The sequence below is a fragment of the Giraffa tippelskirchi genome, chromosome 11 (assembly GCF_054371585.1).
Source record: "Giraffa tippelskirchi isolate mGirTip1 chromosome 11, T2T-mGirTip1v1.2.pri, whole genome shotgun sequence".
Lineage (NCBI taxonomy): Eukaryota > Metazoa > Chordata > Mammalia > Artiodactyla > Giraffidae > Giraffa > Giraffa tippelskirchi.
This window is the reverse complement of record NC_137285.1, coordinates 145,262,571-145,277,519: the sequence shown is the minus strand read 5'-3', so window position 1 is coordinate 145,277,519 and position 14,949 is coordinate 145,262,571. Positions and strand designations below refer to the sequence as shown.

Genomic DNA, 14,949 nt, shown 5'->3' with positions numbered 1-14,949 from the left:
TCGATGGTGACTCTTCACGGCAGCTCCTCTCACCAGGAGTGAGTGCCTTTAGCTCTCTGAGCCTCAGTTTCCTCATCTGTAGCTCTGCCAGGTGCACAGGGGTGTTGAGGATCAAAGGGGATTTTATACAGTGTGAGCCCACCGATGGAAGAATGGGCTGTTTTCCATTTACGAAGCAGGGGAAGGTAACTTGCTTAGCATGAATGGAAGGGCTAGCCTTAAGCAGAGGCATTTTATGCTTTCTCTTTTGAGCTGGTGAAGAACAAAGAATAAAACAGAAAGCAAGACAGAGAAAGAATCCATCTGTTTGTGGGCCCAGCATTCCCGAGCAAAGATACATGTATGTGTGCATGCATACACACACACATACACACACACACACACGCTAGAAAGGCTGGGGAAATTCTGGGAGATCAAGAAGTTCACTTCAGCCAGAAAAATCTCAGTGGGGACCTCATGGCCAGATAGGAGGAGCCCTGAAGACTTTTGATGCCAAAATTGCCTTAAGGCACAGAACTGAAGTGTCCTGGTATGTCTGAGCTGGAAGAGACACCCATGCCCTCAAGCTCAGAAAGGCCAGGCTACCGCTGCTACCTGACACATCCCCTCCTCTCTGATACATCACCACACTCCTCGGAATTGTTCCTGATATTTATTGGGTGGAACAGCATTTCATTTTATATATATATAGTCAAAGAAATAAGGCACTCTTCCAAGTGCTTTATAAGTGTCAGCTCATTTAATCCTCAGAACAATCCAGTGAACCCCTGCTATTATCATCCTCGTTTTACAGATGAGGTAACTGAGGCCCAGAAGGTTGCAGAGCTGATGATTCTAACCGAGATTCCAGAACAAAGGGTGTCTGGCTGCCCCAAACACAGAAGGAATAGACAGTCAGGCTGCTGACCCCGCCAGCCGGACCGAGGGTAGCTGTGCCTTGGAGGCTCTCACAGAGGCTGCAATGGGATCAGGGCTCAGCGTGGGGCCTGTGTAGACCTCGCTTCCCAGGCTAGAATGGGGGACCCCACCGTGTTATGATTCTGGGACCAGCCACGGCAATGAGGAGGGTAAAGGTCCTCGTGGGAGGGCTCCGTTGCCTGAGACAGCTGGTATCTGGAGAAGATCCCACTGGCTTGAGGTCCCGAGCTCCTCTCACCCACACTGCCTCCCAAGCCCTCGGGGCCCTGACACGCTTGGTTCCCCAGCCAGGATTGGTCTTTCTCCCCCAGAGCCCCCACACCTCAGCCCTCTGCCCCCACCCCGACCATTTCCAACGCACCTTTCCCATCTCAACCTAAACCTTGCTCTCCTTCAGGCTTTTCAACCCCCAGACTAATGTGTTGTACATTCTAAGTCCAAAATGCCCCTCTGATAGCTCTTTATTTCACCTGTAATTAAGTGATTCATCATGTAGCTGAAATTTTTAAAATTGCTTTATTGGCCTGCCTATGTTTAGAGTGTAAAACTTGATACATTTTGACATACATTTTCACTCATTAAACCAACACTCTAATCAACATAATGAGCATACCTGTTGTCCCTAAAAGGCTATCTCATGACCGTCTGTGATTCCTCCCTCCCAATCCTTCCCCCATCAGGTCAACAATGGATCTGCCTTCTGGTTTGTATTTTCTAGAATTTTCTAAAATAACTGGATGATCCTAGAGTATAGACACGTTTTATCCTGTCGTGTATACACTTTCACTGAGCATAATGATTTTGAGATTCATCCACACTGTTGAGTGTATCAGTGATTCTGTTTTTTAGTGACTGAACAAGTATTTCATTATCTGGAAGTATCATCATTTGTATATCCATTTATCTGTTGATGGTTGCCAGGGTTGATTCCAAGTGTGGGCTATTACAACTAAAGCTTCAATTAAGGTTTGTGTATAGGTCTTCGTATGAACATAAGCTTTAATATCTCTTGAGTAAGTATCTAGGAGTGGAATGGCTGGATCATATAATTGGTACACGCTTAACTTTTTACCTAGCTGCCAAACTCTTTGCCGAAGTGGCTGTACCATTTGACAATTCCTGCCAGCAGCGAATGAGAGGCTTAGTCCAGCTACTTCCTCACCAGGTGTCAGGATGGGCAGTCTCTTGGGTTGTAGCCATTTGAATAAGGGTGTGATGGTATCTCACTGTGATTTTAATTTTCATCTCCCTAATGATTTACTGGTGTTGAGCATCTTTTCATTTGCCTGTATACCATCCATATATCTTTGGTGAGATGTCTGTTCAAAGGTTTTACCCACTATTATTATTTTTTAAATTGGGTTGCTGTAGTTATGATTTTAAGATCTTTCTCTATTATGAGAGTGAAAGGTCTATGAGGGTGGGGGCCATGTCTGCTCTGATCAAGATTCCAGATTGGGAAAAAAAAAAAAAGATTACAGATGGGGCTTTAAGGCACAGTGCCGTCCCCAGGATAGTCAGCACTCAATAAATGTTCCATAAGTTTTGAATGAATTAGTAAATGAATGAAAGAAGGACATTTCTGTGTGTGGCCAGAATGGACCAGATATCCCTGGAGCGAGGTCAGGAGAACCAGCGAGAGCTTGAGGAGAGGGCACAGGTTGGGTCAGCAGAGAAGGGGAGAAGCAGAAGACGAAAGGATAGGATGAGCCCATGGAGACTGAGGATGGGTCCCGGTGAGGCCCCTTCCACACCTGACTTTGGATCCTCCAGGGTGGTCAGAAGCTGTTATGCAGAGCTAATTCTACCTAAAGTGTCAAGGACTTCCAGGGCCACTGCAGGTCTCAGCTTCCCCCGCTCCATCACATCCCTACTCCAGTATCCAGGAGTGTTGTCCCAAATGAGCGGCTGACTTGCTAGTGGGGGAAAGGACAGGCCTGATGACAGACTCGTGGGGAGACTTTAGGGCTGAATTCAGTCCCAGCTGTGTGCCCTGCCCAGATTGAACAGTCCCTGACTTTAAACGTGAAATAGTGTCGCCTCAAGGGCTGAACTGACCTCATAACCACGAGATTGAAGCCACGGCCAGCTTCCTGCAAGACAAGACTGGAGCCTACAGGGGAGACTTTCCAAGTAGTCTCAACATCGAGGTCCCTTTCCCACCTCTTTACTCCCCCTTGGCAGAGGAGTTCTCATGCACGTGAAAGACATCACGTCTAGACTTTCAGAGTCATTTCTCAGTGAGGTTATGCATCAGTCACTGGGCTGTGGGTGGGTGGCAAAAGCTTTAGTTGGTGAAAAGCATCGGCCACGAGTTCTGTAACCCTGCTTGGCTATCTTCTTCATTTTTAATATCTGCTGGGTCTCAACAGGAGGATGGCTTGAAGGTTCAGGGCCAGCCCCCTGGGGCTCAGGGTTGGAGAACAAGGTCTTTGTCATCTCCTGGCCCCCAGCACGGATCCCACAGTTCTCTCCCCAAGCTCCAGCTCTGAGAACCCAGGAAGCTTTAGAAAAGCAGATTTGTGCTCAGAGACCCTGGGAGAGCTCAGCCCTCCAGAAGCCTGCAGGGCCTTGGTGATCACCTCAAATTCCGGGATGATCCCCTGGAGAAGGAAATGGCAACCCACTTCAGGATTCTTGCCTGGAGAATCCCATGGACAGAGTAAGCTGGTGGGCTACAGTCCATAAGGTTACAAAGAGTCCGACACGACTGACTAACATTTTCATTTTCACAGGGTTGAAGCAGTGAATTCCACCATGCTGTTGAAGAAATCAAGAGGGAGCTGAATAAATGTGGTGGTCATTAGTGCTATTTTCTAGATATTTCTAGCTCTCTGTTTTCTGGGGACACGGTAGGATTGTACTTCCTGGACCCCTTGCTGTTGGCTAAAGTCATGTGACCATTCTGACCAATGGATTGGGAGCTGAAGTGATGTGGGTCACCTCCAGGCTAGGGCATTTAGTTGCAGTTCTAAGGCCTTCCAGAACATTCTTTCCTTCTGCCATTGCAACCAGCAATATGGGAGATGATGGCTGTCCCACTAGTCTGGGTTCCTATGTGAGAAAGACATGGGCAGATACAGAAAAAAACTAATCCTGTAGGGCATCTCCTGTGCTTCAAGTCAATTACATGAAATATCTCAATCTGCACAAAACTTCCAGGAAGAAGAGGGTGGAGCCATCACTGGTATGGTCATGATTGTCATTTTCCAGATGGGGAGACTGAAGCTGGAGAGGAAATTGGTCCACCTGGCAACTGAGATAGAATTTGAACACAGATCTCTGATGGAAAAGTCCATGCTTTCCCCCAAACACAGCACTGTCTGAATTGCCCAATAATCACGTAGTGATTTCTGCTACCTGCTTCTGGGGTTGAGCTCTCTGGGGCTGGAACCAGAGAGTGAGGAGACCTAAGATTCTGGATGCAGCCAGTCCATTTATGGATGCTTCCTTCCTTCATCCATCCATGTCCATTCAGACAGCTAGTCTTTACTGAGCATTTACCATCAGGCCTGTTTGTCATGGCAGGAGCTCCTGACCGAGCCTGGGCCAAGAATGGGGAGAAGAACTGTGAACCAGTGAAATGTGGGGCAGAGGAGCAGGGAGACCTGTTATTAAGGACAGAGGCTCTGCCATGGATGGGGCTGACATGGAGTGATGGGGCTCGTGGTGAACGGCAGGAATAATGATAGCAGTAGTCATCATCTACTGAGCACCAACTATGACGGGCTAAGGGTGCTTCCCATAAAGCATCACTTCTGCTCACAACTAACCTCTGACATCACCCTTGTGAGCCACATGTTACAAATAAGCAAACTATAACTCAGAGAACTGAACTATGAGTAATTTGTTGAAGGTTACATGACCAGTGATTAGTGGGCTCAGGATCTGAACCCACATCTGTCTGTTCCAAAGCCAACGATCTTAGCCCATAACATACCCTGTTTCTCCTTTTGTACTGATGGTGGGTGTCCATTCAATGACCCTGCATGCTAGAGAAGCATGCCCTTCCTCCAAGTGGCGATAAGCCCAGCTTGACAAGTGGAGGTCTGTTTTTCATTTTGTGAAGGACAGATGAGAACACAGTCATGAAGGGAATCCATAGTCACTCACTCACAGTCAGCGCGAGTTCAGGAAATGGCAACTGAGGGGTCATTTGCTTATGAACTTCAAGTAGGAAGTCGCAGAGCCAGAGGATATTCAGGCCTATCTGACTCTACAGCAGGTGACACCCTTGTATCTCTTGGGACCGTCCGTCTACCTTTGACCCATCTACCCTTCTGCCGTTCACTCACTGTTCGCTGAGGATCTACTACGAGCAGGGTGGTGGTGGTGGGTTAGTCACTGAGTCATGTCCGACTCTTGAGACCCCATGGACTGTAGTCTGCCAGACTCTTCTGTCCATGGGATTCTCCAGGCAAGAATACTGGAGTGGGTTCCCCTTTCCTTCTCCAGGGGGTCTTCCCAACCCAATAATTGAACTCGGGTCTCCGGCCCTGCAGGCAGATTCTTGGCCAACTGAGCTACAAGGGAACAGGGTACCATGCTCATGCCAAGGACATGATGAATCGATTTTCTCCATGTCTTTCTCACCAAGTCTCTCTCCTCTGGCTGTTTTATTATTTATGGATTTTTGCTTGTACCATACAGCATGCAGGATCTTAGTTCCCCAACCAGGGATCAAATCATTTCTCCTGCATTGGAACCATGGTGTCTTAACCATTGGACCACCAGGGAAGCCCCCATGCCCTTATTTATTTTTGTGGCTTGTGCTGAATTTCCACTGGCTTGGTTGGCATATGCATGACACTGCTGACTCATTTTGAGAGGGTAACTACCAAGGCTCAAAGACTTTTTTTCACTGTGTTTCCCCTGCTAAGATACATCCCCTCTCCAGCCCCTGCCCTGTATTGATCACCAACTGGATATGACTATAAAAGTCTCTTGACTTCACCTCTTACTCCAGCCACGGCTGCAGTGAGCAGTCTCATGCAGACTTTGTCCAGCTTTGTGCAGGTATAATCAGAAAATACTGCCTTCAAGCCTTGGCACATGGCTCTTGCTTCCTGTCCTGAGACCTCTCCATTGTTCCTTTTGGAGAGGCCTCTGGGATTCCTCTGATTAATGATCAGCTTCAAGTGGGGGGGAGCTCGTGCCTGTGGAGCCACTCTGGATCGATGGGAGTCGGAGACTGATGGATGATGCCTCCTCACGCAATTCTGAGATGTATTTCATAAGGCCCCTCAGAGGATCATCTCCATGATGCATCCTTGTACTGACTTTCTCTCGCTTCCATTTCGTTCTTCCTGTTCTATTTTTGGATCCCTGGGTTGTTCAGTTGCTAAGTCGTGGCCCACTCTTTGTGACCCCATGGACTGCAGCACACCAGGCTTCCCTGTCTTTCTCTCTCTCCTGGAATTTGCTCAGATTCGTGTCCATTGAGTCAATGATGCCATCCAACCATCTCACTCTCTGTCACTCCTTCTCCTTTTGCCTTCAATCTTTCCCAACTTCAGGGTGTTTTCCAATGACTCGGCTCTTCACATTAGGTGGCCAAAGTATTGGATCCCTGGAACCACTTCCCAAATAACTACCTGTACATGCCTTTGTTTTGGGCTCTGCTTTAGGGGAACCCAGGCAAAGGTGTGTGTGTGCTCAGTCGTGTCCGACTCTTTGCAACCCCATGGACTGTAGCCCATCAGGCTCCTCTGTCCATGAAAGTTTTCAGGCAAGAATACTGGAGTGGGCTGCCACTTTCCTCCTCTAGGGGAGCTTCCAGACCCAGGAATCCAACCCACATCTCTTGCATCTCCTGCATTGGCAGGCAGATTCTTTACCACTAGAACCACCTGGGAAATTAAAGGCAAAGATAACCCAATCTTTTTGAAACTTAGACAGTGTGTCTTTAAATGGAAGAATAAGACTTTGCATTTATCCAGATTATGTGAAATCTGAATCTCAAATGGTCTGGTATCTGAACTAAGGCAGAGGGGTCAGATCAGAGGATCTGAGGGCTCAACTTGCCAGGAGGTTTTATTTCCTGAATGAGGAGGGGGTCACTAAGAGAGGCTCTGGAGGCTTCTGAAAGCCTTTGGAATTTTGCTGACTCTTCCTTTTCAGGCTTAATCTGAAAATTAAAAAAAATGTTTACATTAGTGAACTTCTTGCTTTGCTTGTTCCTTCCCAGGTCTCTGCACTTGAGGAAACAACAATCCAGAGATTTTGTTTTCTCAGCAGAATTACAAAAAGGACGGAGGGATGGCAGCCAGGCAGGAGGCCAGGACAGACAAGGGGAGAAGATGTGACCAGCAGAGAAGGATGCAAGGAGAGACAGCACATGGAGTCTGGGGAGGAGCATCAACCACCTGGGGCAGTCGTGGGAGACCTGGCTTCTCTCTGTAGCTGGGCAACTGTAACCCAGAAGACGATCCAGCCACTGCAAGGGTCAGGAAGCAAGCGGGTCTGGTGGCCAGAGGGAGAAAGAGGCTAGCTGGGTACAGAAACGGGGGACCAGGTCGAGGGGCCTGCAGGGGTGGAGGTTCTGGGCTATGTAACCCTCCTCCCCAGCTTCATGCTCCACGGCGAGGAAGGAGGAACACTGAAGGTCAGTTCTGCTGATGCAAGCCCTGAAGACAGTGTTTCAGGTCTGACAAATACAGTCATAGACAAACATGGCAAATCCTTCTTGATCCGCAAATGGATGGGAACTGGGAACAGGTGGACATGAGGATGTAGAAACAGCACTAGCTTGAGTCTCATTATGCCTCTTATGAGTACAAGTTAGCCTCTCTGGGTCTCAGTTTGTTGTTATTTATTTGCTAAGTCAGGTCCTACTTTTTTGCAGCCCCATGGACTCTTGCTTGCCAGGCTTCCCTGTCCATGGGATTTCTCAGGCAAGAATACTGAAGTCACTTGCCATTTCTTTCTCTAAGGGATCTTCCCTACCCAGGGATCGAAACTGCATCTCCTGCATTGGCAGGCAGATTCTTTACCACTGAGCCACCTGGGAAGCCCTGGGTCTCAGTTTACTAACTTGCAAAATAGGAATGGTAATGCTCACCTCACAGGTCTGCTGGGAGGCATGGTGGTTAATTTTATGTGTCAGTTTGGTTAGACTGTGGTATCAATGTTTGGTTAGTCCGTGGTATTGATATTTGATCAAACACCAGTATAGACATTGCTGTGAAGATATTTTTTTAAGAAGAGATTAGCATTTAAATCAGTGGACTTTGAGAAAAGCCGATTCCCTCCACAATGTGGGTGAGCCTCATCCAATCAGTCAAAAGCCGTAATTGAAAAAGACTGACCTCCTCCAAGAAAGAGGGGGTTCTGCCAGCAGACTACTTATGGACTTGAGTTGCAACACCAGCTCTTCCCTAGATCCCCGGGTCTCTGGCCTGCCATCCTGTGCCTCAGAGTTTGGGCTTACCAGCCTCCACAGTCATGTGAGCCAATTCCTTAAAATTGTTTCTCTCCCCTCCCCCACCCCCCACACATCCTGTTGGTTCTGTTTCTCTGAAGAATCCTCATATAAGGAGAGCTACATGATAAAAATATAATGGCAGATGCCAGACCCAGAAAAGTACATCCTGTGATTTCATTTATGTAAAATAGAGAAAAGGCAAATCTAAGCTATAGTGACTGAAAGTACACCTTTCATGGCTGGAGTTGGGAAAATGGACTGCAGCTAGGCACAGGCAAATTGTGGGGATGGTGGAATGAGATGTGAGTGTGTGTATTTGTTAAAACTTATCGAATTGTATCGTTAAAAATGGGGGTAATTGATCCTGGAACAACCGGATATCCCCATGCAAAAGAATGAAATTGGATCTTTCCCTCACATCATACACAAAAATTAGCTCAAAATGAATCATAGGCCTAAATATAATAGCCAAAACTGTAAAGCTCTTAGAAGAAAATACAGTGTATATTTGTGACATAGGGGTGACCAATCCTTACAAAGTGTGATAGCTACAGCACAAAAGAAAAAAAGAAAAAAAACCAAAACAGGTAAATAGGACTTTTTCGCAATTAAAAACTCCAAAGAATGCTATCAAGAAAGTGAAAGGACAACCAACAGAATGGGAGAACATATTTGCAAGCGATGTATCTGATAAAGGACTTATACTTTGAATGTGTAAAGAACCACTACAACTTAATGATGATGGGCAAAGAATTTCAATAGACTTGTCTCCAAAGATAGACAAAGGCCCAATAAGTACATGAAAAGATATGCAACATCATTAACCATGGAATTGTGTGCTATGTGTTAAGTCACTTCAGTCATGTCCAGCTCTTTGTGATCCTATGGACTTAGCCCTCCAGGCTCCTCTGTTCATGGGATTCTCCACGCAAGAATACTGGAGTGGGTTGCCACGCCCTCCTCCAGGGATCTTCCCAATCCAGGGATTGAACCCAAGTCTCTTATGTCTCCTGCATTGGCAGACGAGTTCTTTACCACTGGAACCACCTGGGAAGCCCAACCATGGGATTAGGGAAATGTAAATCAAAAGCACAATCAGATACCACTTCATACCCACTAGGATGAGTATAATTTAAAAGACTCATAATAATAAGTGTTGGTGAGGATGTGGAGAAATTGGAATATTCCTACATTTTTGGTGGTACAATGAAACAATTCAACTGTTTTGGAAAGTTGTCTGGTAGTTCCTAAAAGGTTAGACATAAAGGTTAACATATGACTCAACAATTCTACCTCTAGTTATATGCCCAAGAGACATTGAAACATATGTCCATACAAAAACACATACACAAAATTTGTAACAGCTTTATTCATAATAACCAAAACATGGAAACAACTCAAAGAATGAATGACTAAATAGATGTGGTGCATCTATACAATGGACTATTATTTGCCAGTAAAAAAGAATGAAGTACTGACACATGCTACAAAATAGATGGAGCTTAAAACACATGCCAAGTGAAAGAAGACAGACACAAAATGTCACATATTATGTTATTCCACTTATATACTCAGAACAGGCAAACCTATGGAAGCAAAAAGCAGGTTAGTGGTTGTCTAGGTATGAGAAGAGGGCCTTGGAAGAAGTGGGGAGCAACTGCTAATCTGGATGGGCTTTGTGGGCCAAGGGAGCAACGAAATGTTCTGAAATTGATTGTGGTGATGATCGCACAACTATATGAATACACTGGAAAACACTGAATTATACACTTTAAATGGGTGAATGGTACAGTGTAGTATGTAAATTATGTCTCAATAAAGCTGTTTTTAAAAAGTGCATTTTCTCTGCTGATTGGTGATGTTGAACACATTTCCATTTACATGTTGACTATTTGTATGTCTTCTTTGAAAAAACATGTTCAATTTCTCTGTCCTTTTTTAAATGGATTGCTGTGTTTTTGCTACTGATTCGTATGTGTTCTTTATATATCAATATATTGGATATTAGGTCTTCCCAGGTGACACTAGTGGTAAGGAACCCACTTACCAATGCAGGAGACATAAGATATGTAGGTTCAATCCCTGGGTTGGGGAGATCCCCCTGGAGGAGGGCATGGCAACTGTGCTTGCCTGGAGAATCCCATGGACAGAGGAGCCTGGCAGGCTATAGTCCATAGGGTTGCACAGAGTCGGACATGACTGCAGCCACTTAGCATGCACGTATATTGGGTACTAAGACCTTATTAGAATTTGCAAATTTTTCTCTTATTTCATAGACTGCCTTTTAACGTTGTCGATGATTCCCTTTGCTGCGCAGAAGCTTTTTGACTTGATATAGTCCCACTTTGTTTATTTTTGCTTTAATTGCATTTGCTTTTGGCATCAAATCCAAAAAATTATTGTCAAGACAGATGTCAAGGAGCTTATTTCCTATGTTTTTTTCTGGGATTTTTATGGATTTTTATAGACTTAAGTCTTTCATCCATTTTAAGTTAATTTTTGGGTGTGTGGCATAAAGTAGGATTTCAGTTTCTTTTACATGTGGACATCCAGTTTTCCCAGCACTATGGTATATTCTTTTCTTCTTTGTCATAAATTATTGACCACCTATAAATAAACTGCCTGGGTTTCTTTCTGGGCTCTCTATCTGTTCCATTGATTTACGTGTCTAGTTTTCTGACAATACCATACTTCTTTTTTGATTACTATAGCTTTGCAATATACTTTGAAATCAACAAGTGTGATGCTTCCAGCTTTATTCTTTTTTCTCAAAGTTGCTTTGGTTATTTGGGGTCTTTTGTGATTCCATGCAAATTTTAGATTTTTTTTCTATTTCTGTGAAAAAATGCCATTAGAATTTTTATAAAATTGCATTTGACCTGTAGATTGCTTCCACTAGTCATAAAGGAAATACACATGAAAATCACAATGAGATATTGCTTTACCTCTATTAGGATGGCTGTCACCAAAAAGACAAGAGGCAGCAAGTGTTGTTGAGGATGTGGAGAAAAGGGAATCCTTGTGCACTGTTGGAGAGAATGGAAATTGGTGCAGCCACTGTGGGTGGAAAACAGTGGAGGTTCCTCAAAAACTAGACATAAGACTACCATATGATCGAGCAATTCCACTTCTGGGTGCCTGTCCAAAGGAAATGAAAACAGGATAGTGAAGAGATATCTGTCCCCTGGTGTTCACTGCAGCAGTATTCACAATGGCCATGATTTAGAAATAACCTAAAGGTCTGTCAACATAAATAAAGTTTGGTGTATATATATATATATATATATATATATATACAGACAGTGGGATACTGTTCAGCCATGAGAAAGAAGGAAATCCTATCATTTGCAACAATATGAATGCATCTCAGTGGCTTTATGGTAATTCAGTCAGACAAAGGCAAATGCTGCATATGCTATCACTTACATGTGGAATCTCCCTCAAAAAGAAGTCATTCAATGAAACAGCAGAATGGTGGTTGTCAGGGGCTGGGGGAAAGAGGGCGGGGATAGGAAAAAGGTATAACTTTTATTTATAAGATGAGATATAACGTAAGAAGAGTTTATATTTTATAACATATACAAGATGATATATAACAATATGATACAATAATCAATATGATATAATATGTATTATACATTATACAATATAAGATGAGTTTAGTTATAAGATGAGTTACAAAGTTATAATAACTTTTAGTTATGAGTAAGATCTGAGGAGCTAATGTATATCATGGTGAATATGGTTGATAACTCTGTATTGTATAATTAAAATTTGCTAAGTGAGAAGAACTTAAAAGTTCTATGTTCTCAACAAAAAGAAAAAAAAAGACAAATATGTGAGGTGATGGCTGCGATAATTAACTTGATGCAGAGAACCCTTTCACCAGGCATCCATATCAAAACACCACGGCGTGCACTTTAAGTATCTTCACAATTTTATTTGTCAATTACACCTCAACAAAGCTGAAAAAAAAAAATAAAAGAAAAAATGAGTGAGTTCTGTTGTATACTAACTGGACCTCAATAAAGGTAAATGAAGATTCTTGTGTGTGTGTGTGTGTGTGTGTGTGTGTGCGCGTGTGTGTACACCATGTACTGTTGTCATCGTCATTTTCAGATGAAGAAACAGTTAACTGTAGCACAGTGTCTCATGACCCGCCCAAGGGACCCAGGTCCCTGCTGAGCCTTGTACAAATGGAAAGTTTCCAGGTCAGCTGGCTTTGGTAGCAGTGGCACCAGGGTTCTGGTACATTAATGATGGCAGCCACCCAAGACACAAAGCTGCTGGGGTTGGAAGAGACCCCGGAACCACTTGGAAGGGAGAGACCTACAGAAGGCAGCTGTCTGGGGGCTGCTAGGAGCTCTGGGAGCCGCGGGGAGTTTCCATATGAAACTGCAGGGACGCAGTGCTTGTGAGGGGAGGGTGTGTGTTTAAGCTGTTATTATCAAGGCTGTACATGTGCCAGGCCCAGCAAGGAGACTTTCCTGAATAGCGTCATCCAGGTCTGTACTCACAGCCCCCCGTACAGCTGCTCCCCTGTATCACAAGGGAGGTAACGAGGGTCAGGAGCCTTGTCCAAGGTCACTAGTTATATTGTCACTATCACTCCCAGGGCAGGAGCCAGGGCCGGAGATGATCCTTTTCCTCCTGGTGCCCAGAAGGCCTCCCATCCCTTGGCCTTCAATCCGCTCGGGCCACATCTCTCAGATCTTCCATGTCCTTTGCCAGGCCCTTGGGAGGCATTTCCACCCCAGATCTGTGTATAAAGCCTATACTCCCATAGTCTCCAGGCTATCCAGGGCAAGAGACTTGTCCTTTCACAGGATGGCCAGTGTCTTGGCCTGGGGTGACGTCAGTCCCATAGGCCCCATACTGAGACCTGGGTTAGAGTCCTGGCCCTGTTTCTGAGTTGCTGTGTGACCGATTCATTGGTCATCACTACCTCTCTCTTCGCCTTGGATTGTCATTTCTAAAACAAGGATCAGACAGGGTGATTGAAGATCTAGGGGAAGGGATCGGGGAAGGGAAAGTCTGTACCCGCAGCCTGTCTGGTGGGTAAAGTCTCAGCAGAGGCAGAACGTGGTGATGAATTGAGCCTCAGTTGGCTATGTTAACTCACCTTGAACTTGGTGATAAGGCAGCATTTGATTTTGTAAGCTTGAATTTCCCTTGGTTGAGCCCCTGTGGGTGCAGCCTCTGAGGCCATCCAGGCGGAGGCATCTGGTTGAAAGTGTTGCTCTCACTGGCTCCCATCCGTCCAGGGAACACTCAGCCCAGGGAGACTTCCCACCATGGTAGTTATTTTGAAAGAGCTTCTTTCTCTCTGTGGGTCTTCCCGTTTTAGGATGTCAGCTCTTTCCTCCTGCTGTCTGGACAAAGCAGGTGGGATTTTGGAGGATCAGAGGAGATATGACTGTGCGACCCTTCATTAGTGCCATTGCTGCATGGCGGGGGCTCGGAGGCTGCACTGGGACTTGCTCCTGTGTTTAACTCATGTTCCAGGGGTTTGAGTTCCGTGATACATTTCTCTCCAGAGTGAGGGAAGAGACTCCAGGCAGAGATATTTACAAAGCCAGAGAGGGACGGGGTTGAGGGGGAAAGAGCAGGGAAAAGAGTGAGAGAGAAAGAAAAAAGAGAACGAGAGACAGAGAGGCTGTCTCTAAACTCTGAGGTGTCTGGACGGAAGTCTTAGAGCAGAGAGACTGATACAGGTGAGGTTGTGCAGGTCGGGGGAGGTTGAGAAGAATCCACTCCAGGTGAATTCTGACTTTACCTTTTCTGGTTGTCTTGGATAAAATGAAATCATGGGGGTTTTGTGAGGATTAAAATTTAAGGTATGTAATTTTCATATCAGTGCCTGGCATATGGATGGCACTTAATCAATGTTCCTTCTGGACACCCTTTATCATGGTTTCTCTCTTTAGAGAGACTGCTTGCCCCTCTGGGGTCTGGGGCCTGGCACTCGGCCCAGAGACTGACCCATAAATGTCAACAGCTGAAGGAACTCGGTAGCAGGCAGTGTCCTCCCAGGAGTGCCGGGCTGTGGATGCACAGGGCAGCTACTTCGGGTGAAAGCTGCTTGAGGGCTTCGGCTCATGGAAAGTCCCTTGTATGTCCATTGTACCCATATCTCTTTCTTAGCCATGGTCCAGGCCTCTGTTAGCCCTTCTAGGTGCACCGCAGAGCCTCTGCCCCTCTATTCGACTCCCTGAGCTGGCAGTCTAGTTACCACGGAAACCAGTGGTTTCACATAGGACAAAGCACAGGAAAACTCAGCGTTAGACAGAAACTTGCAAGCACATCATGTAGCACAAAAAAAGAGAATCTGGGAGATAGAGTGCAATAAAGGTTTCATTGCTACTTGTTTAAGGAAAAGAAAAAAAACCTTCACAGTCCCAAACCAAAAGGGGTTTCATTATCATATTTCATTTTCTCTTTTAATTTCTTTTCCTATTGATGGCTTTTTTTCCCCGCTTTCAGGCAGATCCTAGCAAACCGCAGTCCAGGAGCATTGCTGGATACATTGCCAGCCCCGCAGTCTTAATGTTCTTCTTACATGTCCTGTCGTTTAAGCGTCTTCTCCCTTGGAATCCTTGAAGCTTCCT

General features: G+C 45.3%; 1 long non-coding RNA gene across 1 annotated transcript; it reads left to right on the top strand.

The window, feature by feature from the left end:
• The first annotated feature begins 886 nt into the window (after positions 1-886).
• LOC145527416 (uncharacterized) lies at positions 887-7,712 on the top strand. The gene is made up of 3 exons (XR_014069738.1): positions 887-1,067; positions 1,548-1,621; positions 7,106-7,712. It is a non-coding gene; the product is annotated as an uncharacterized LOC145527416 (long non-coding RNA).
• The last annotated feature ends 7,237 nt before the right edge of the window (positions 7,713-14,949 follow it).